Genomic DNA, 23916 nt, shown 5'->3' with positions numbered 1-23916 from the left:
TTCCAGAGCATGCCTCACAATGCCATCACGCATTTTGATATTGATATCTCTAACACCCACAACATCGTACTCAACATGGTTCCCCAACTACACTTAACCATGATCTGTACATCAATAAGTATCCTTATAGTTGTTCGGTTCATGCTAAACCAAACAAGAATTGGTTTATTACTTATTGACTTGAACAAATTTTACCACAAGATTTATTGGCAAATTTTACCACAATCTCGCAAAAGAGTTCACAAATCTACCACAAGATTTATTGGCTTGAACACCAAAAACTCCTCTTGGATGCTTTTCACAAAGTAGACACACTTCTTATATATAAACAACGATTTGATGCAAAATAGATTACCCTTTCTTAGGATACCTAGTCAAATTAGGAAACCATCCAAACTAGAAAACCCACTTAAATTGGGAAATTCTCTTTACAAAATCAAACTCAAGACATGTTTTGGAAACGTAATTATTCAAGCAAGTTGGGTTTTAATTAATATATTTGGCGAAGAATCAACCTACAAAAGTATACGTGAAAATGACTTCAGAGTACCTTTTTTCCTGTAAAAAACGTATCATTCTTACATCTCGAACATTTGAGTAGTCTCCAATTTCAATCAGACAAATGAGGAAGATTGATAATGACACGCAGCAGTTGACGAACAATGTGGTGGATTAAATAAACGTCAACTAGTTTTGTACATCTATATTGTGCTAGTAATGCTGAAGAGATAATTCAAAGAATAGATTCTTGGCTCGATGTCTGTATCAGGATCCAAAGCTCATGTGAGGGACCGAGTTAAAGAGAATATTCCAGATTTTAGAAACATTTTCCCCCGTATATTCCAAAAATACCCCTAATTACTCATAGAAATAAACCAAGACCTCCGAAGCTTGATTGAAATTCTTTTCGAACACATTTTGTTGCTTAAGATCACGAATCGCATGTGAAACCATCCTAGCCGTGTAAAATAAAAGGAAATGTGATTAGCCTAACGAGGGTCTTAAAAGATATGAGTAACGAAGTTGCTCGTGTGGATTAAGTGCACTATATGGTTTTGACTCTTCATACCATAAAAATACTATTGACTTCACAATTTGATTGCTCATCTAGGGTTTGACTCGAGTTTTGCCTGTCCATGATATTAGTCGGACATTTCATGGGTTTGAAATATTACCTATTTAAAATCGGCTCTCTCTCTTAATCAATAATTTGCAATTATCCGTCCTGTGGTGCGATTAGGGGAATAATAGGGATAAGCGCTTCCAATATGCTATTTGCCTTCTCATATAAATCATTTCCGAAGCTGAGAAATTTACTTCCTCTTCTGAGGCCGACTCATCCCGATGTCAATACTCAATGTTATATTTCATTGGGTTAATATCACAAAAAACCCTAAACTGGTATACTTACAATAAATTTACCACAAACTAATTTTTGGATCACCAAAAACCCTAAACTATTACATATATGACAAATTTACCCTAAACTAATTTTAAATTAAACCAAAAACTCCAAGCTGGTACACATGTGACACATTTATGTGATATGTATTTGCATGACTAGGTAAATTCCACAGGTTTCCTTCATCCCTTCACCTGAAAATTATTCTCGATGAAGAAAATGTCTTCTTTTGTTTTGGTCTTCTGTGATATGTGTGGCTGTTTCCATATTTGTTTTCTTGAACAGCGTACTGGTCACCAGCTGATGTTGCTAATGATATAATTTACAGGTGGTTTGCAATACAGCTGAATCCTCAATTTATTGGGATACCCCTCGAGTATGCAAACTTTTCCAGTAATATTCATTGTTATACTGATATGTAAATACTTTTATATGTCCACGCACATCAGTTCTTGTGTGGACTAACTTATAATCACATCATTAGTGTTTTCCGGACCACTTGTCACCTTTCATAAGTCTGTGATGTTCAGCATTCGTCTGTGTTCTCTCACTCGACTGTCCAGAGGCTGCTAATTGCACTGGTTTATCCTTTTTAATAACATGAAATTGCATGGCTGCTTATGTGGATCTTACTCTGAATTTAATCTCACTTTAACATGATGTATACGGTTGTTGATCGCTCCGTCACTGGTACCAAATGTTTTAGCTTTAACTTGTAAAATTTGTCTTCTCGAGGTTTTTCTTTGTTCGAGCTGGTATGATGGGATGGCTTCTTATCAACATGTCAGTTCTAGCTAGAAGTGTCCAAGATGGAACTTAAGCCTATCAATGGTCCTTTATCAACTATTCTGTGTGGTAATTTTATGATGATCTGTTTAACAGTTTTAACAAGGTCAGTTTTACGAGTTCCTTCGTCTAAGAATTTCTTCTCTTTTTTACAGTTATATATCCTGGACTCCTTTGTGTACGAGGACTATATGACTTCCACGTAAGTGCACAACTTATCTGTCTCTGCAATGCTTCAACTTACACACTGAAGTTGTCTCCGGGTCATTAAAACTGGTTTTTTCTATTTCAAGAAACCACGTTGCTGCTAAAAACTTGGAGCTTTTATTTTCGCTTATGACTCTGCTCCACTGTACTCTAGGCTAATACTGCATCTCTTCAGAGCATTTAGGAAACGCTGCAATGCTCATGCATGAACTGGCCTGCCATATGCACTGCTTTTCTTTAGCAAACAGTTATGCTGCTAAAATCTCTTCATCGTGGTCATGTGTTCTTTCAACCTTTAGTTTGCTGGGCTTGGGCCGTGGAACCTGTTAACTTGGAACTTTGACCCAAATTTTTAAAGATGACACCTAATGGACCGACCGGAAATCTCAACCGTAGTATTCATTTGTCCTACATTGCTAGCGTATATTGTGCGGAGATCAATGAATGAATCTTATTGTAATGCTTTAAAAAGGATAAAATATTAACTGAACAATGTGGGTGTTGGAAAGATTTAGGTTCCTTCTTATGGTGACAAAATAATACTGCAATGATGTTGGTCCTCCGGTCCCTCTCTCCCACAACCTCACGCCAGCCCCAAAAAGAGAAAAGAAAGAAAGGATGCTGCTCTGTGGAAATATCATATGTAAATGGAGCACTCTGTGGCTGATTTGCTAGTAATACACGTTTCTTCAGCTTTGAAACAAAAGTCTTCTGTTTATTGACTTTCAGACTTAATTACAGGATTGTTTGCCAATAACTGTATGCATCATGTGCTATTCACTGCGGCACAGCAGGCGAGACCCCTCACAACACTAAAAGCTATAATAGGAGGAAATGCGGTTCAACTAATTGGCAATCTCATGTTTCATTAGAACCAGTCAACTAAGTGCTCTTCCTTGGAACGATGCCAGGCAAATTTTTGCTGCCTGATATTTAACATTCAAGCTTGAGACATCAACTGTACAAGTGAAACATCTAACATAGGAAAGTCTACACTCATTCAAAACAAATTCATGATCCACTTTACCACATATGAGCCAAGACAAGTAAGACTTGAGCTACTGAAAATAACAATAAAAATTCAACCTTATTTTCCAAGCAAGGAAGATTGACTCATGGGGGTCTAATGCGACCCTTCTCTAGAGTCTTCGATTCAGGGCCGTCATTTTCTATGTTCTACTGAAGAAGACTCATTTGTAAACCCTACTCAGAGGTTCTACTTTAAAACTTTGTCTTCCAGTTTATCCGTGCCTTTGATAGATCATAAGTTTGTGTCTCATGTATAATATTAGCTTCATTGTCCCTGAATTGATTGATATTATATATGGATGCTTCAACAATCTCATTTAGTCTTGCTTAAGACCATCTCTTTTAGGATGATTTGCTTTGGTGAATATCACTTACCTATTCCTGAGAATCCCATATATATGTACTCTATTTTGTCATTTGGTCTCTTTTCTAGATGGGACATTATTGCAGAGAGATTGAGCTTCATGTTGGTATTTGGAGATCTAGTGTGGGTTCCCTTCACATTCAGCATTCAGGTATGCCATCTAGACAAGATGAACATACAGTGCGTTTGGTCATCATATCTGTCTCTTTCCTTAGCTATCAATCGCCACATTATCACACTATCCACGAACCTATTTTTTTTCTACTTTGCACTTGCAGCCTGATGCACAGGGAGGGGGAGGGGCCTTGTTTTTGTTTTATTTGGCGGTGAGTGGCTCCTGAGTTTTTGCTTTCTCAAACTGATGCATAGATTGATGGTTAATGCGTGTTGCTTATCTAGCATTATGGGCAAGCCAGTTAAGTATATGGTAAGCTCCATTTATGCCTAGCAAACATACATATACTAAATCTCTGGATGCTGTGATTAGTATTCTTTTGTTCTTTTGGTGTTCAGTGAATATTTGAAAGTTCATGTTGTTGGTTTTCTACGGAACATGCATAGTTAAAAAATATAAATGCAGCGGAAAGATATAACTACACATGTATCTCCAAAGGCGTTGTTCGTGCGTTTCAATCAAAAATCGAAAAACCATACGGGGTTAAACGGATTACCTCTCGTAGCGTGCCTAAAACGATTTCTGTTCGGATGTTCTTCGGTTCGAGCCCCACAACTGTCGGACCTCTAGTTCAGACAAACCACCAATGGCACGACGAACGAAAGGAAGAACTTGCAGATAATCACCAATAGAATTGTGCTAGCAATCTTGTGACGACAATTCTTCGCAGTCTCGATATTTTAGTCACGGCGTCGGAAGAGAGAAAACGTATTTTCTTAACTCTCACGAACACATGATAATTGCATACGCATTTTCTTCATCATCTTGCAATTGTTGCTGATCGCGCCTTTAATATGTGCAATCAGCAGCAGTTGCTGATCGCATGTGTGCATGTTGCACGCGATCAGCAACGGTTGCTGATCGTGTGTGTCATGCACACGGTCAACAACCGTTTGCTGACCGTGTGCCATGCACATGTTCAGCTTGCTGGCCACGTGCATGCGACAAATCTTTTTTTTATTTATATAAATAAATATAAACATATATATAAATAAACATAGAAGTGCATGATCAGCATATGTGTATTTTGTGAGCATCATATGAACACACGCCCATGACAAAAATTGAATTAAATTAAATTTCATTTAATTTAATTTCAGTCCGACTCAATTCGATTGCAAACATATTTGCAATATCGTCTCTTCTGTACAACGTCATCCTAAATTGGTTATGGTGTGTGACATCCCTAAGTTCATCACTGAGCTGGTAGTAAGACTTGCACTAACACATTAATACTCCCAAGAGAATTGATTGTCCCGATCAACCTCTAGGTCCTACAAGCCATGAATGACATCTAGCAATATGTCATGGCTACCCAGACAGTGTGAATGCTTTAAGAACATAATGAACCTGTCAGCTTTGGTTACAGTGTAATTCAATCCCTCTGCCTTACTATGTCCCGATCGAACAAAGACCATGGAATATTTGTCAAGTCACCAATTCGATCATATGCACAAACCTAATTGACATGCATTTTATATGAGACATGAACAGTTCATTCTCGATTACAACCCCGGCCGAGGATTTTTCATGCAGTGTCAAAATTAGATTGCATAGGACATCATTATTGTACCTTGTGTATAACAAGGAGACAGATTCCATTTTGCGCACACGTGTAACTTCGTATGTGAACGGACTATGGCCATCAAGTACAGAGATAGATCAACGAACCGGCAATATGCGCACCTGTGAACCATAGCCACCCAACACACAAGTCAACACTGTGCCTCAGGTCTAAGGATTATTTACACAAAACCAGAGCATGAACGATTAGGCATTGACCACGCTAAAAGCTTCCATGTTGCTAATCGTTAAATGCGTGTCACGTTCAGTGAACTTGTCTGGTACAAACACCTGTGTTCTAACTTGGGCATCACAATACCCAATGACTCGTGACTCGTCATTTCCTTAAATATCCAATACTTAACGATGAAGCTAAGAACACACCGGTCTCAACAGGATTATTGATATCCACTCAATGATCCATCGACCGGGAACAATTTAAAGATTCAGTCTAACTGTAAACCTGTCACACATATTCTTAACGTCTCAAGAATAGGTCCAGTCACAACTGATCTTATGGAATAATTCATATATTTAAATAATTGGACAAATGAATGAATACGTCATTGCCATTAAATAAATAATGAAATTGAAAATACAACTTAAATCCTTAACATGTAACTATTACATGATGACTTTAGGGCATACATCTAACAATCTCCCACTTGCACTAAAGCCAATTTGTTTGATACCTCAAACCCATCTCGTCAATGTGCCTTTCAAAAGAAGATTGAGGTAAGGCCTTAGTGAAGGGATCCGCCACGTTTTCCGGTGAGGCAATTTTCTGCAAGGCGATATCACCTCTCCCAACAATTTCTCTAATGAGATGGAAGCGTCTCTCAATGTGCTTGGACTTCTGGTGAGACCTTGGTTCCTTCGCTTGAGCTATTGCCCCATTATTATCACAAAACAATGTTATTGGTTGTTCAATGGAAGGAACGACTCCAAGTTCAAAAATGAACTTCTTCATCCTAGCGGCTTCCTTTGTTGCTTCTGAAGCGGCTACATACTCTGCCTCAGTGGTGGAATCAGCAGTTATGCTATGTTTGGAACTCTTCCAACTAACTGCGCCACCATTAAGTGTAAAGACAAACCCAGATGTAGACTTATAATCATTAGGATCTGATTGAAAATCGGAATCAGTATAAGCTTCAACTTTAAACTCTCCTTCTCCATAAACCAAGAATAAATCCTTAGTCCTTTGCAAGTACTTAAGGATATTCTTGACTGCCATCTAGTGCTCTTCCTCTAGATCAGACTGATATTTGCTAGTAATGCTTACAACATGTGCAATATCAGGTCTCGTACATAGCATAGCATACATTATGCTTCCAATAGCATATGCGTAAGGTATCTTTGCTATCCGCTCTCTTTCTTCAAAAGTGTTGGGACACATCTCCTTGGAAAGATGAATTCCATATCTAAAAGGCAATAATCCTCTTTTGGAACATTGCATGTTAAAACGTGTTAACACTTGTCTATGTATGTAGATTGTGAGAGGCCAATCAATCGTCTCGATCTATCTCTATAGATCTTGATACCTAAAATGTAACAGTCTGAATTTTCGATCCTTTTCCCGGGATTTAGGAAATGAATTTGATCAATGCACTTATAGTGAGATCTCACCCGGAAATGCGCATTCACGGGATGCTAACCTTAGGGGTAGGGCCGTTACGGGATTGAGTTCGCACGACCAAAGAACTCGACCTTGGTTCGATCTTCGACCATATGGATTGACGAGGGAATGTTTTGAGCCAACCGAGACCGGTCTACTTGATTGATCGTGTCCGAAGGGAACTAGCGACAGACCCTCGCAATTATATGACAGCTGAGGTCGTCCCGGGTGGAGTAAACTTAAACGTGATTTGACTTAGTGTCGGTCACGGGTCGAGAGCGCGTAATTCCAGAGAGCCACCCGTTAGCCAGAGATAAGCTAAAGTTGCGATTGCTCGATTTTAGTCATTTCTTGGAATTCGGGCCCGGGAATCGAGAATTTTGAAAGTGACAATTTTGGACGGCCGATGACGTTTTTGGCTTGGCCAACCTTGGGGCCACCCATTTCTGCAAAAAAATGGATTTCGGTCCGGGCCGGAAAAATTACGGTTTGCCCTGTGGGCACCGAGGGGATTCGGAGGCCGTTTGAGGTTATTTTTCGCGGCCAAGGTCATTTTGGGGTGGCCACGCACATTCAGAGTGGTTTTGGCCAAAAATTGGAATTTCGACAGAAATTGGAAAAATAATATTATTTTATTCCCGAGACTTTGACGTGGATTTTCGAGGGCTTGCGCGATGAATTTTGCGATTCCGACGCCATATTATGTTGGCCACGCACATATGGAACACGTATGTGCGAAAATTGGAATTTCGGTTCGGGATCGGAAAATTACCAAAATGCCCTTGGACCCATTTTTGGTAATTTCGAATTTAGAAAATTTTTGGGGTTCTAACCAAGGTGAGTTAGGCTTAACTCAGGTCTGGTCAACCATGGTTAAGAGCAAATGACCATTCTACCCCTAAATTATTGGATTGGATCATTTTTGGGCCCTTGGATTAGGGGCAAAATTGTCCAATGGGCCTAGATTGTGACACTTGGATCCCACTAAGCTATCTTTGACCCATTTGACCAGATAATCTTCTCTCTCTCTCTCGTGCAGACCCATTCAGCCTTTTTTTCCCCAGAATTTTCCTCTTCTTCTTCACGTTTACGGTTCTACGATCCGTTTACGCCATTTTCGGTGCATTCACGCCGAACAATACCGGCCAGTCTTTGCCCCCAAGCCAACATCACCAGCAACCATTTCCACCTCGTGCAGCCACCACGGCCCAGTTTTTGTCCAAAACAGCCTTGTTTCTCTGTTTTTCTCTTTCGTCTGAAACAGATCTGCTGCGGAGCTTCAGCCAGACTCCGTCGCTTGGTCCGTCGACACCCGGCCGTCCGGCCTCGCCGTCCGTCGCGCCGTCCGCAGATCCGTACGAGTGTCCGCACGTGCATTCACCGTCCGTACGGATCACTTGTTCACGCCGGATCGTCGGACGCCGCGGTGTCACCGGCACTCGCGCACCAGTCCAGCCTGTCCGTACGGTGTCCGTACGCAACTCTTGTTCACCGTCCGTACGGGGTGCGCTGTTCACGCCGTCCGTACATCGCCGGCGGCATTCTTTGCTGTGTCCCGGCCCGTTCAAGCCCGTTACGTGTCGCCTTTTTGGGTAAGTGTTTTCCCCAATGTCATTTAGGACCTCGGGTATTTCTAGACTCGTTTAGTATTCGGTTTAAGTGATTTTAGGAATTTGTTAGTGGTTATTTCGTGGCTGTCTTCGGGACTAAATTAGGGGCTGAATGTTTGGAGGTTGTGGGCTGATTGGGTGACGAAATTCGTGGTTTAGGAATGCTGAGTTAGGGCGGTGATGTCGAGGATCGATCGGGAATTAAATGGGTGATTAATTGGAAATGTATTGGCTTGATTGGGTTTATCGGATTAATTGTGTAGTTTCTTTGTCATTGGCTTGTTCTAGTTTGTGATTGGGCCGAATGTGATGTGGTGCTATGCCGTGTGTGTGGCCGTGAGGTGTGGTGGCGTGGACATGTGAATGTGCATTGAGTTTGTGTGCCGAGTGTGGGTGATCATGTGGTGTCCGTGTGATGAGAATGCGTGTTTGTGAAGTGTACGTGAGATGTGAATTTGGTGTGTGGCTATAAATGTGTGAGGCGTGTATGTTTGGCCGTGCGTGTGCTGGTTGTGTGTAAGTGTGGTTTGAGTGGAACGAGGATATGGAAATGTGAGATTGGTTGGAAAGGATCCGTCCTGAGGCGTGTACGTTTACGCGGGACGATGCCGTCCCTGACGAGGTGACGATGCCCGGCCCGACGGGGTGTCGATGCCTGACGTGGTCGAAGACCGTTGGCACGATGCGTTTTACGCGGGCGCGGTAGAAGGAAAGTGTGTGTAGGATTCCGTCTGAGGCGTGTACGTTTACGCGGGACGATGCCGTCCACGACGAGGTGACGATGCCCGGCCCGACGGGGTGGCGATGCCTGACGTGGTCAGAAGACCGTTTGGCCTGATGCGTTTTACGCGGGCGCGGTAGTGGTGGAAAGGTTGAGAATGAACAAGAATTGGCGGGACGAGTGAAATTAAGAAAATGACGCGTGGTGTGAGTTGGTGTGCGAGTGTGTTTGTATCGCGTGGTGTGATGCTCGATTATGGGGTAAAAACTGCTAGGCATGGTATGGGACGTGCCCAAGTGGGTTTTGCTCTATAATCGGGACACTGCGCTATTTTGTGATGTATTTACGTGGCATCTTGGATGTGTGGTTGACTAACGTGCGGGGACGTGCGTGAGGAATTCCAGGTAGGGTCGCATGTGATTGTTAGTTGGGCGATCGTTGTGTGTTATGTGTGTTTTCGTGCGGCGGTGCGTGAGTGCCTACGTGGGGTTTGGGGTTGTACACTTATTGAGATTCGTCTCACGGTTGTATAACCGTCACTTTCAGACCCCCGGCCCTAAACCCGGGAAGTGCGCCTTTTCTTTTTGGAAGTCCGGGGAGCTACTGTTGGTACCCAGTGGAGCTGCGGGTGAGTTCCAGAGATTCGAGCCAGAGATTCAGAAGCAGACAGGAGGAGGGCGATCCTTAGGTTTTTCCTTAAGATTTTGGGGGTTGTGTAAATCGGGTTGACCCATAGGGAAGTTAAGTTAACCAGACCCTGATATTTTGTTGACGGTGATTTCGGATGCTAGTTTGTTAATTATGCCTGTAATATGATGTATGTATATTTGGTGTTGTATGAATATGTGGTTGCTGGATTGTTTTGTTGTTCTACCCCGTTGTCGTCATTATTTGTCCGGGGTTTTATTATTCGCTTCCGCATGTGGCTCTGATGTTTGGGTTGGGTCGGCGACGTTCCTGGGACGTCGCATCATTTCGACCGGAGCAGGGGATGTCGCGAGCTCGATGGGGTTCGGGGCGTGACATAAAATATAGGTTGCCTCTCCTAAATCTTTCATGGAGAATTTCTGTGACAAGAATAGTTTGATTGATGATATCATCGGTACATCGTTCCCGATCAAAAGTAGATCATCGACGTACAAACTAGAAATACAATTGCACTCCCACTGACCTTCTTGTATACACAAGGTTCATTTGGGTTTTTGATGAAACCAAACGATTTGACTATTTCATCAAAACGGATGTTCCAACTTCTGGAGACTTGTTTGAGTCCATAAATGGATCTCTTAAGCCTACACACCTTTCGACGTTCATCATTGGATTCAAAACCCCGTGGTTGTTCCATATAGATGTCCTCCTCAAGAAAACCATTTAGAAAAGCCGTTTTGACATCCATTTGGAATATCTCATAATCTAGATGTGCAGCTATAGCCAACATAATCCGAATGGATTTTAGCATGGCTACAGGTGAGAAAGTTTCATCATAATCGATTCCTTCTTTTTGACGATATCCTTTCGCTACCAGCCGTGCTTTGTTAGTTCCAACTTGACCCTCAGCATTCATCTTCCTCTTGAAAATCCATTTACAGCCAATTGGTGCAATACCATTAGGCAGGTCAACTAAGGTCCAAACTTCGTCGGAATACATTGAATCCATTTCGGATTTCATGGCTTCTAGCCATTTACCAGAATCGATGTCCGACATCGCCTCCTCATAGGTGTTTGGATCACCAGGTTAATCACCATCATTCACAATGAATAATGATTCAATATGTTCAACCAAGTGTTTATAACGAGCAGGTGGACGAGACGTTCTCGCACTCCTCCTAAGAGGTTGTGTATCAGAAGCTCCCATTGAATCAGAGATCGGTGTTTGAACTTGGTTATTTGGTACTTCATTGTTCTCTTCTTGTAAGACTATTTTCCGCCCAGCACCACCTTCCTGGACGAACTGATTCTCCAGAAAAGAAGCATGCCTGCTGACCGAAATTCTTAGGTCAGAGTGAAAATAGAAATAGTATCCAAGAGACTCCTTTGGATATCCAATGAAGCGACCTTGTCTAGACCTAGCCTCCAATTTTTCCATTTTCAGCTTCTTGACGAAAGCTGGACAACCCCAAATCTTAATATGATTAAGACTTGGTTTCCTACTATGCCATATCTCATAAGGCGTAGTTGGAACAGATTTAGATGGCACTCTGTTCAGTACATATGCGGTTGTCTCGAGAGCATATCTCCAAAGGGATATAGGCAAATCAGTGTAACTCATCATAGATCGCACCATATCTAATAAAGTGCAATTTCTTCTTTCAGATACACCATTGTGTTCTGGAGTTCCAGGAGGTGTCCACTGTGATACAATGCCATTATCCTTAAGATAGTCTAGGAATTCAGTACTAAGGTATTCACCTTCTCGATCATATCGAAGAGCCTTAATACATTTTCCTGTTTGTTTCTCAACTTCAGCCCTAAATTCCTTGAACTTTTCAAAAGATTCGGATTTATACTTCATTAAGTACAAATAACCATACCGTGACTGATCATCGGTGAATGTAATGAAGTAAGAATAACCACCTCTAGCATTTTCATTTATTGGTCCACATACATCTGTATGTATCAATCCCAGTATGTCAGCAGCTCGCGCACTATGTCCCACAAAGGGCGCTTTGGTCATTTTTCCTATAAGACATGCCTTACAAGCTGAGTATGGCTCAAACATTGATGGATCCATATACCCATCATTACTCAACTTGTTGATTCTATCTTCTTCAATATGACCTAATCGAAGATATGGACTATCTTTAGGGCGTTTATTAGTTATGACATTTATATCATTATTTTGTTGCTTATTGGCATTAGTAATCGCATTATTGGACATTGTAATGGTATAAGATTATTGGTTAATAAGCCAGAACCAACACATCTCCTATTATGATAAATAGAACATACATCATCAGCAAAAGAAGGAATCTGGCAAAGATTGAAGGATCAAATCCACAGCTAACTCATTATCCATAACAAGATTGAGTCTAGCCAACTCTTCGATGTGCCATATCATTTTCAAAGCATGATCATTAACCGATGATCCTTCAACCATTCTCATATGGTACAATGCTTTAGATATCTCATATCTAGAGGTTCGACCATTCTCATCAAAATATTCTTTTAAGTGCAAGAGGATCGACCTAGCATCTTCCATAGTTTCATACTTCTTCTGCAATTCATTGTTCATTGAAGCAAGCATGTATGACCTAACTTTTAGGTCATCATCACACCACTTATCATAAGTAACGCGCTCCTCTTGGGTCCCACCCTCAGGAAAGGAGTTTGGTATCTTTTGATCAAGTACATACTCGATTTTCTCCGAATTGAGAACAATTCTCAAATTCCTCGCCCAGTCAGTGAAATTGAGTCCAGTCAAACAATTCTTGTCAAGTATAGAAGCGAGTGGGTTTGTGGTCACCATTTTCAGAGTAATAATATATCTATGCAGAAAATAAATTGTTAGCCGTTGTCTTTCAAAATAGCCATTTCATTTTGGCCTTTAAATGAAATAGTGCCTCCCACTACATTTTTCTAATCCCATACTCCTTAAAATGGGAAAACGGTAATCGTTGTTGGGTTAAGATTACTAGTGGGGATTGGAGTCCCACTAGCCCATAGCCCACCTCACCTGACAGTTATCGGTGTTCTATGAACTTAGTAAGTGAACCAACTTGTTCAACGCATCATATGCGAGTCCCAATCGTAACTTCGGCCTCTAGACCATGAAAGTCTCACCTAACAGTTATTGACATCATGATCATAGTTAAGTCTAACCCATCATCTCATGCAAGTATTGAAAACACAAACGATCTCCTCACCTGACAGTTATTGGAAATCGTTCGGCTTCAACCCCACAACATCATATGCATAATGGAGTAATCCAATATTATAAATGGCAATTGACCCCTATGTATCCATAGCTAGTCAATCAACCACTATAATGTTGGACCAAACCACGACAATGGAAGGCCACGAGTCCGTAACCCGTTTCGACTTAATATAATTAATAAGGAGATTTGGGTCGTTATTAATGGTCTCACTTTGCACATTAATCGGTTTAACATGCATAACAACTGAATAAATAAATAGATATCAAATGCATAAATATCTATCATACGTGGTAATCATGGAATTATGGCTCAATGGGTCTCGAGCCAATGAGCCCCATTTAGCCATTTTAATTTTGTTAATAATAGAGACATGCTCTTCACTTATTCTTGGATCCTTGAACTCTTCACGGACCGGGCCCATAGAGCTCTTCGGCTTAATGGCTCCTCCTCGTGTAATGTTTACATCAACAATTGATAATACTAAACTATACTAAAAATACATTACATGAAAAAATAAAAAGACGGACGCAGCCTCCATTTAATAATTACAACCCCAAAAATACCTGTGAATATCATACATTCATCCATATATCAATCATATTGATTAAGGGTTTTTCCATGATCACCACCCTTCCTCGCGAGCCATAAATTCTAAATTCAAAGCTTTGGAAGGCACAAATAAAATTCTGCACTGAATCAAATTCATGGCTGAGCAACGTAAGCCACGTCAAGAAATCAAAGCCGGTGAAACAAATTTCATGTGCATGATTCCAAGTGACGGTAACGTTGTTGCCTCTAGATTCATAGTTGCGAATCATTTTGCAGAAGACAAAAGTAAAAGAAAATAAGGTACGGATTTTTGATTCAAAATTGATTTAGTTCCGATTTTTGCTCAGTTGATCAAATTTATCATATAAATTAATCAACTTCTATAGGACACTTAAGAGCAAGCAATTCTCTCAACAAAGTAAATTGGCCATTGGATCGCAAAAATATATATGAACCAAAATCAATTAAACGCACGAGAACGCCTAAGGATTGGCTCTGATACCACTGTTGGTTTTCTACGGAATATGCATAGTTAACAAATATAAACGCAGCGGAAAGATATAACTACACATGTATCTCCAAAGGCGTTGTTCGTGCGTTTCAATCAAAAATCGAAAGACCATAGGGGGTTAAACGGATTACCTCTCGTAGCGTGCCCAAAACGATTTCTGTTTGGATGTTCTTCAGTTCGAGCCCCACAACTGTCGGACCTCTAGTTCAGACACACCACCAATCGCACGACGAACGGAAGGAAGAACTTGCAGATAATCACCAATAGAATTGTGCTAGCAATCTTGTGGCGACAATTTTTCGCACTCTCAATATTTCAGTCACAGCGTCGGAAGACAGAAAACGTATTTTCTTAACTCTCACGAACACATGATAATTGCATACACATTTTCTTCATCATCTTGCAACCGTTGTTGATTGCGCCTTTAATATGTGCGATCAGCAACCGTTGCTGATCGCATGTGTGCACGTTGCACGCGATCAACAACGGTTGCTGATCGCATGTGTGCACGTTGCACACGGTCAGCAACCATTTGTTGACCGTGTGCCATGCACATTGCACACGATCAGCAACGGTTGCTGATCGTGTGTGTCATGCACACGGTCAGCAACCGTTTGCTGACCGTGTGCCATGCACAGGGTCAGCGCTTGCTGGTCACGTGCATGCGACAAATCTTTTTTTTATATAAATAAATATAAACATATATATAAATAAACATAGAAGTGCATGATCAGCATATGTGTATTTTGTGAGCATCATATGCACACACGCCCATGACAAAAATTGAATTGAATTTAATTTCAGTCCGACTCAATTCGATTGCAAACATATTTGCAATATCGTCTCTTCCGTACAACGCCATCCTAATTTGGTTATGGTGTGTGACATCCCTAGGTTCATCACTGAGCTGGTAGTAAGACTTGCACTAACACATTAATACTCCCAAGAGAATTGATTGTCCCGACCAACCTCTAGATCCTACAGGCCATGATTGACATCTAGCAATATGTCATGGCTACCCAGACAGTGTGAATGCTTTAAGAACATAATGAACCTGTCAGCTTTGGTTGCAATGTAATTCAATCCCTCTGCCTTACTATGTCCCGATCGAACAAAGACCATGGAATATTTGTCAAGTCACCAATTCGATCATATGCACAAACCTAATTGACATGCATTTTATATGAGACATGAACAGTTCATTCTCGATTACAACCCCGGCCGAGGATTTTTCATGCAGTGTCAAAATTAGATTGCATAGGACATCATTATTGTACCTTGTGTATAACAAGGAGAGAGGTTCCATTTTGCGCACACGTGTAACTTTGTATGTGAACGGACTATGGCCATCAAGTACAGAGACAGATCAACGAACCGGCAATATGCACACCTGTGAACCATAGCCACCCAACACACAAGTCAACACTGTGCCTCAGGTCTAAGGATTATTTACACAAAACCAGAGCATGAACGATTAGGCATTGACCACGCTAAAAGCTTCCATGTTGCTAATCGTTAAATGCTTGTCACGTTCGGTGAACTTGTCTAGTACAAACACCTGTGTTCTAACTTGGGCATCACAATACCCAATGACTCGTGACTCGTCATTCTCTTAAATATCCAATACTTAACGATGAAGCTAAGAACACACCGGTCTCAACAGGATTATTGATATCCACTCAATGATCCATTGACCGGGAACAATTTAAAGATTCAGTCTAACTATAAACTTAACACATATATTCTTAACGTCTCAGGAATAGGTCCAGTCACAACTAATCTTATGGAATAATTCATATATTTAAATAATTGGACAAATGAATGAATACATCATCGCCATTAAATAAATAATGAAATTGAAAATTCAACTTAAATCTTTAACATGTAACTATTACATGATGACTTTAGGGCATACATCTAACACATGCAACATCTCTCTGTTTCACAGCTGTTCACTTCTAGTTCTCATAGGAAGACTGGAAAAGTTGCCTTATTATACAATATTGATTGCCTTTGAAGCATTGCACCCCTAAGTGTCCACATCTCACTATGTTAGTTGTTGTACACTTTGAATACGAAATTGCATCCTTGAGGGTCATTTGGAACCATTAATTAGATAAATATGCAATTTTGAAGATTATCTGAGGCACGTTTATATGCCTACACGAGTAATTATCATCTCTGATATAGGGTTGGTGGCTTTTAAGGAATAACGTAGAGCTAACAACAACTGTTGCCATTGCTAATTGTTTCATTATTCTGGATGGGTAAGCTTTATATTTTCCTTTTGCCGATGAACCTAATATTTTTTTTTGGTAAAGGTAAGATGTTTATAACTTTTCAACACAATTGTACAAGTGGGAGCCAAACACAAAAACCTTGGAACCAGGAGGGACACAAAGTGTCCGACTAGGTTCAACGGTGTTACGGCAAAAGCTGACCAAGACAAGGTCCCTGAAAAGCAAGGCTAAACAGAGACCAACTAACGGCCAGAGAACTACAGAAGACTCTAGCTAACATCAAGTGAAAATGGAATCAGAAATGCCCGAATTTTTGTATTCTTCTATTACGAGGATTATCTTGGACCGGCTTGAGGGAGAGACCTTTGTCTCTAACGACCTTGGCGAGGTGTAACCGGAGGGACGGCATGAAGAGGGTACCATTCCTGAATAGAATGTGGTTACGTTGTGTCCGTATGAGGATGGCAAAGTGCCCCAAAAGCATACCGAGCAATACGATGCTGGAAGGTATTTCCACTTATATACCGGGAGGTCCACCAGAGGTTGTGTTGCCACGATCCATTCCGCCAAGGGAGGCAGCATTTAGTAGCCCAAAAACGCACAAGGGAGCCCGTAACATAGCAAACAAAAAATAAATGATCGATAGAGTCAGGCCTACCCTGGCAAAAAGCACACACACCTTCAGCAATTCTATGATAGCTCAACAATAGAACCTGCGTGGGAAGCTTCTTAAGTGATATCAACCACAACAAAAAGCTATGTCTCGGTGCTATGTGGCAGTCCCAAACAAAAGAATGCCAGAATACTAGTTGACCCTGTTTCCGGATCAAATCCCACGCCGAGGCAATGAACCTAATATTTCCTACCACCTTTACTAAGAATTTGTTTCCTTTGCCAAAAAATTACGTAGATATATGGTGTTGCGAGGGGCTAACAAGCAAAAGCATGTGTTCAAAAGGAATCCCAAAGCACTTATATTGGGTTATCCTCCAAAAGTTGTAGGGGGAAGTTGCTTGCTTCTGGTTATTGGTGAAACAACAGTCTCCTTCTCGTGCTGTGACTTATGATTATTGTAAGTGTTATGAAGGTAAAAAATGGAATCCAAGTCTAAGATGAATGGATAGAACCACTAAGTAAGTGTAATGGAATGTGCTTGCTGCCTTGCACACCTACCTCAATAGTTTCAACTTGTCTTGTTGGATTTATCAGCTTGCTCCTTTGCAGTTTAATGTTAATAAAAATGCCGTTAGCCTGGTTTTCACATCCTATGCATATCAAACATTCTCTATTGTCTGTAGCTAAACGACCGTGAGAGGCTGTCACAGAACTCACTGATAGTCAATTCTTTCTGTTTCTTCGAAGCTTGGTATACATATATGTTGCTTCTCCTTATACCCACTTCCATTGATCTCTGTGAAGATGCATGATTTTTCAAGTAAGGCAGATTCATATAGAAAAGGGAAAAGGTAGTTTAATCGCTTCTGTCAATATGCTTTGCAAATGTGAATTCTAATTTTGGTGTAACTTAAATGGAGAAGGCTGAAAAGTGCAGTAAATTACAAGTCTTATGTGTTAGCGTGAGCTGTCTTTTAGAGCCAAAACAGGAAAGTTCTTATTGTTTTATACTCTTTCTATGTATATTTCCTTTTTCTATGTATATCCCCTGTTTTGTAGGTCAATTAGGGTTGATTCTTTTCTTTGTATATATATGTACTTATAGCCTTGTAAACGTAAGCTGGAATACAGAAATTACAGAAATTTTTTAGAATTCTTTATTTTTCTTCATGGTATCAAAGCCACCGATCAAGGGACTCTATACTTGATCCGATCAATCAGACTCCATTGCCGCGACCTTCGTCGCTGCTCCAACCAGATTTCTTAAAGATCACCGCAACCGTGCTGCATCACCCTATGGCAGACACAAACCCGACTGGCAATGTTCTTCCCTTGGTAGCACAAGAGGGAGTTTCGAATACTGATGCTCTTATTGAGCGTTTGACCCAGGTCCTATCCCAACATGTTCCACAATCTCATGTTGAGACTCCGGCTCCCTCAATTGCTGTCAAGTTAGATGGAAGCAACTATGGTCTTTGGCCCCAAGTTGTCGAGATGTACATCTTTGGCAAAGACAAGTTGGGATATATTACTGGGGTTCTTCCCCAACCCTCTCCGAATGATCCAGGCTTCTGAAAGTGGAAGATTGACGATTCAACTGTGAAGGGCTGGCTTATCAATTCCATGGATCCTGCACTGATTGGCAACTTCATCCGATACCCCACCGCAAAAGCGGTTTGGGATGCGGTGGCTACAACATTCTTTGATGGCGCCGACGTCTCCTAGATGTATGATTTAAAGCGACGATTGACCCGATTGAAGCAGGCAGGCGGACCCATTGAAAAATATTATAATGACCTGCAAGGACTTTGGCGAGAAATTGATTTTCGCCGGCCTAATCCTATGACCTGCGCTCATGATATTGACATATACAACACTTTAGTTCAAGAAGATCGTGTTTATTTGTTCTTGGATGGCTTGGATGATCGCCTCGACAAGGTTAGGGCTGATGTATTGCAGATGCAACCATTTCCTACGGTTGAACAAGCCTACGCACGAGTAAGAAGAGAATATGTATGCCAGACTGTTATGATGGCACACCTATAGACTCCCACTGCTGCTGCTATTGTGTCGCGTGGCAGCAAAACAGGCTCAAAATTTCTAGAATTCGGCTCCGGACATGCTACTTTACAAATGGTTCCTGGTTCTACTCCGCTTGGGGGACGGCGCTCTAGCTCTGGTCCGAGAGCTAAGTCGCAACTGCTAGCAGCAAGGGGTTGCACTTACTACGGGAATTCTCGACATACAAAGGAGACCTGTTTCAAGTTGCATGGCTATCCTGAGTGGTGGAAAGAATTGCATGCAAAAAAGAAGGCTGACAATCTAACTGGTAGAGGACAAGCTTCTTTGGCCATAGGTGATTCGTCGTTATCTTTGGTGTCGCAGGTAGACTCCACCGCTGCACCTGATTCCAATCTTACAGGTAACAATGGGTTTGTGCTTGTCAATACTTCTCAAGCAGGAGGTAAAGATGGGTGGATTGTTGATTCAGGCGCTACTGATCACATGACACCCCATCCTAATGATCTTTTGCGCCACACCGCTCCGAGGAGACAACATATATATAATGCCAATGGTCGTCGTTTTCCTGTGTTGGGGGTTGGCAGTGTTGAACTTTCCCCATCTTTATCATTATCTCATACTTTGCTAGTGCCATCTTTATCTAACCGACTGCTCTCTGTTGGACAAATAACTGCTGAATTGAATTGCATCCTTATTATGTATCCCTCCTTTTGTTTATTTCAGGATATCCTCACGAAGGAAATTATTGGACGTGGTACTAAGAGGGAGGGACTATACTTTGTTGATGACTTTACTGAAAGCCGAGCATATTACACCCACAATCAGTCTACTGTTAAGGAGAAAGAAATTTGGTTATGGCACCGTCGCTTAGGACACCCTTCTTTTGGGTATTTAAAGAAATTATTTCCAGATTTGTTCAATAGTTTATCATATTCTGAATTTCATTATGAGACCTGCATCTTGGCGAAGAGCCATCGTACTTCTTTTCCATTGAGTTTTAATAAGAGCCAAACTCCTTTTTCATTAATACATTCGGATGTGTGGGGTGCTTCACCAATTGTTACTATGTCTGGCATTCGTTGGTTTGTAACTTTTGTGGATGACTGTACAAGGATGACCTGGTTATATTTAATGAAACATAAAGATGAAGTAGGGACAATCTTTCATGTATTTCACCGCATGGTCATGACTCAATTTGGAGCTCAAATCCATATCCTTCACAACGACAACGGCGGCAAATATATTAACCAACACCTCACAGGTTATTTTCAAGACCATGGATTAATTCACGAGACCTCTTGCACTCAGACACCCCAGCAAAATGGTGTTGCTGAACGGAAAAACCGTCATATCCTGGAGACAGCAAGGGCACTTCTAGTGGGTGGGCAGGTTCCGAATCGATTTTGGGATGTGGCTGTGGTTACTGCCGTGCATCTAATGAATCGCATGCCCTCCCGCGTATTGGCATTTTAGACCCCGCTTCAGGCACTTTCGACGCATGTCTCACTTCTTTCAGTCTTGACTTTACCTCTCAAGGTGTTTGGGTGTGTGGCCTACGTCCATCTGCATAAAAATCAGCGAACAAAGCTCGACCCATGTGCTGTCAAGTGTGTTTTTCTTGGCTATGGAATCCACCAGAAGGGATATCGCTGCTACAATTCAGACACAAAGAAAACTCATGTGACCATGGACGTTACATTTGTTGAATATGAACTCTTCTTTCCTGCCACCAATTGTACTTTTCAAGGGGAGATCCATGGTGAAAGGGTAAATTGGTGGGAAGGTGGCTTGATGGCAGGGGTTAGCGATGCATCTGACTCACGGCAGCAACTTCTTAATGAAGATGACCAGCAGACTATTTTGTTACAAGAGGCACAAGAACAACCTCAAGAGCAGTCCTCTCTTCCTCAAAATATCTCCTCTTTAGAACCCGACCATTCTCCTGAGGATACTCCTGAGGTAAGCTCTCCTAACACACATAATTCTCTTGTTGATACTGATGAGGTTGTTGGTTATAAATTGCCCGACAGACACAATCGAGGCAAGGCTCCTAATAGGTACTCACCAGATGTGGAGGAACGAATGTCAAAGTACCCGATTACCAATTATGTTTCGACAAGGAGATTGTCGGAACACTTGAAGGCGTTTGTGGCCAATGTCTCCGCAATTCAAGTTCCTAGTGGAGTACAAGAAGCCTTGAGGGATCCCAAGTGGGTTCAAGCAATGAAAGAGGAGATGGAAGCCTTGCAAAAAAATAAGACCTGGAGATTGGTAGAGTTGCCGAAGGGGAAGAAGGCAGTGGAGTGCAAGTGGGTCTTCACTATCAAATACAAAGCAGATGGGTTAGTTGAGAGGTACAAGGCACGACTGGTAGTAAAGGGATATACCCAGACCTATGGTGTGGACTACCAAGCAACATTCTCTCCAGTTGCGAAGCTGAATGCCGTACGGGTTTTGATGTCACTTGCTGCGAACCTGGACTGGCCTTTGCACCAATTTGATATGAAGAATGCGTTTCTTCACGGAGATCTAGAGGAAGAAATCTACATGGAAGTACCACCTGGGTATGCGTGTGCTGATCAGTTAAATGTGGTGTGCAAACTTCAGCGATCATTATATGGGTTAAAGCAATCACCGCGCGCGTGGTTTGGTCGGTTTAGCTCAGCGATGAAGAGGTATGGATACACTCAAAGTAATTCTGATCATACGTTATTCTTAAAGCGTAGACATGATAAAGTGACAACATTGATTATATATGTGGATGATATGATCATCACAGGGGATGATCTTGAAGAAATTGCAGACCTTCAAGGGCGGTTAGCCAATGAGTTTTAGATGAAAAATTTGCGAGGCCTGAAATATTTTTTGGGAATTGAAATAGCTAGGTCGAAGGAAGGTATTTTCTTGTCTCAGCGAAAGTATGTGTTAGATTTATTAGCTAAGGTTGGAATGTTGGAGTGTAAGCCTGCCAACACTCCTATAGTTCAAAATCATAAACTCGGAGAGTTTCCTGATCAGGTGCCTACCAATAAGGATAGATACCAAAGGTTAGTAGGGAGACTAATATATTTGTCACACACTCGTCCTGATATTGCATATGTTGTAGGGGTCGTGAGCCAATTTATGCATGCTCCGAGTGAAGAACATATGAATGCTGTGGTTTGGATTCTGCGCTACTTAAAGTCAGCTCCAGGAAATGGGTTGTTCTTTGCAAAGAACGGTCACCTTGAGGTAGAAGGATTTACGGATGCGGATTGGGCAGGTAGTATCTCTGATAGGAGATCTACGTCTGGCTATTTCACGTTTGTGGGAGGAAACTTGGTAACATAGAGGAGCAAGAAGCAGAAGGTTGTAGCCTTGTCAAGTGCTAAAGCAGAATTCCGAGGGGTAGCTAAAGGTCTATGCGAGCTATTATGGCTAAAAATGTTGATGACAGAACTTGGTTTCCCACCTGAATCCGAGATGAGACTATTTTGTGATAATAAAGCTGCGATTGAAATTTCTCACAATCCAGTTCAACATGACCGTACTAAGCATGTTGAGGTGGATAGGCATTTTGTCAAGCAAAACTTGGATGCTAAGGTGATAAAGTTTCCATTCGTTAGATCTGAAGATCAGTTGGCGGATGTTCTTACGAAGGCCTTGTCGAATCGAGCTTTTCACAGCTCACTTGTCAAGCTGGGTATCAAAGACATCTTCTCTCCCGCTTGAGGGGGAGTGTTAGCGTGAGCTGTCTTCTAGAGCCAAAATAGGAAAGTTCTTATTGTTTTATATTCTTTCTATGTATATTTCCTTTTTCTATGTATATCCCCTGTTTTGTAGGTCAATTAGGGTTGATTCTTTTCTTTGTATATATATATGTACTTATAGCTTTGTAAACGTAAGCTGGAATACAGAAATTAAAGAAAATTTTTAGAATTCTTTATTTTTCTTCATTATGTTCCTCTGATTCTGTATCCCAAAAAGTTCACTTTGGTTCTCTTGCTACTCTTGCAAATTTCGACTTCATGCATCCTATGGTTGAAGGGGAATTGCGAGACACTGTAACTACCTTGGCAACTTGCTGCTGGCACTGTCCTTCAGTTTGTATTGTGGACTGAGGTGAATTTTGACTTCACCCAACTCTATTATAATCTGCCATGCATGCCAAAATTAAGTAGATCACAGTTTTTAAGAGCTACTTCTCTTTTGCAGTTCACCAATATCTTATTTCTACCCAATCTATCTCCTGATTCTGCTGATATGGAGAGAGAGGAGAGACGAAGCTCGTTGTGCAGAAAAGTACAGAGAGATTTGGGCAGAATACCGCCGACTAGTTCCTTGGAGGATATTCCCCTATATCTGTTAGATGTACAGTAGTTCATCTAGTGATGTTAGTTCGTCCTACTTTCATAAGAAAAATCCGGAGTGGGAGATTGAGGGTTCATTTGTTATCTGTACTTATATCCTTCATCTTACAAGTTGTAATTTTTTGGGAGGGTGGTTTTACTTTTTCCTTCGTTCTTTTCTTATTTGGAAAAGAGAACTTTTGGTAGACCCTGGTAGGGTGGTGTTCTCTTTTTCATGATGAACTTTCTGGGGATAAGCCCAGATTTGGTCTTTCTGTTGCTTTTGCGATTCGATCTTTGCCCA

General features: G+C 41.3%; 1 pseudogene; it reads left to right on the top strand.

Annotated features, from left to right (window-relative positions):
* The first annotated feature begins 756 nt into the window (after positions 1–756).
* On the top strand, positions 757–23695 carry LOC115675359 (delta(14)-sterol reductase-like; annotated as a pseudogene).
* Positions 23696–23916: the final 221 nt, after the last annotated feature.

The sequence above is a fragment of the Syzygium oleosum genome, unplaced genomic scaffold (assembly GCF_021117445.2).
Source record: "Syzygium oleosum isolate NSW1041296 unplaced genomic scaffold, Sole_v2.1 Sole_v2.28, whole genome shotgun sequence".
Classification (NCBI taxonomy): domain Eukaryota; kingdom Viridiplantae; phylum Streptophyta; class Magnoliopsida; order Myrtales; family Myrtaceae; genus Syzygium; species Syzygium oleosum.
This window is presented reverse-complemented; position numbering and strand designations above follow the sequence as displayed.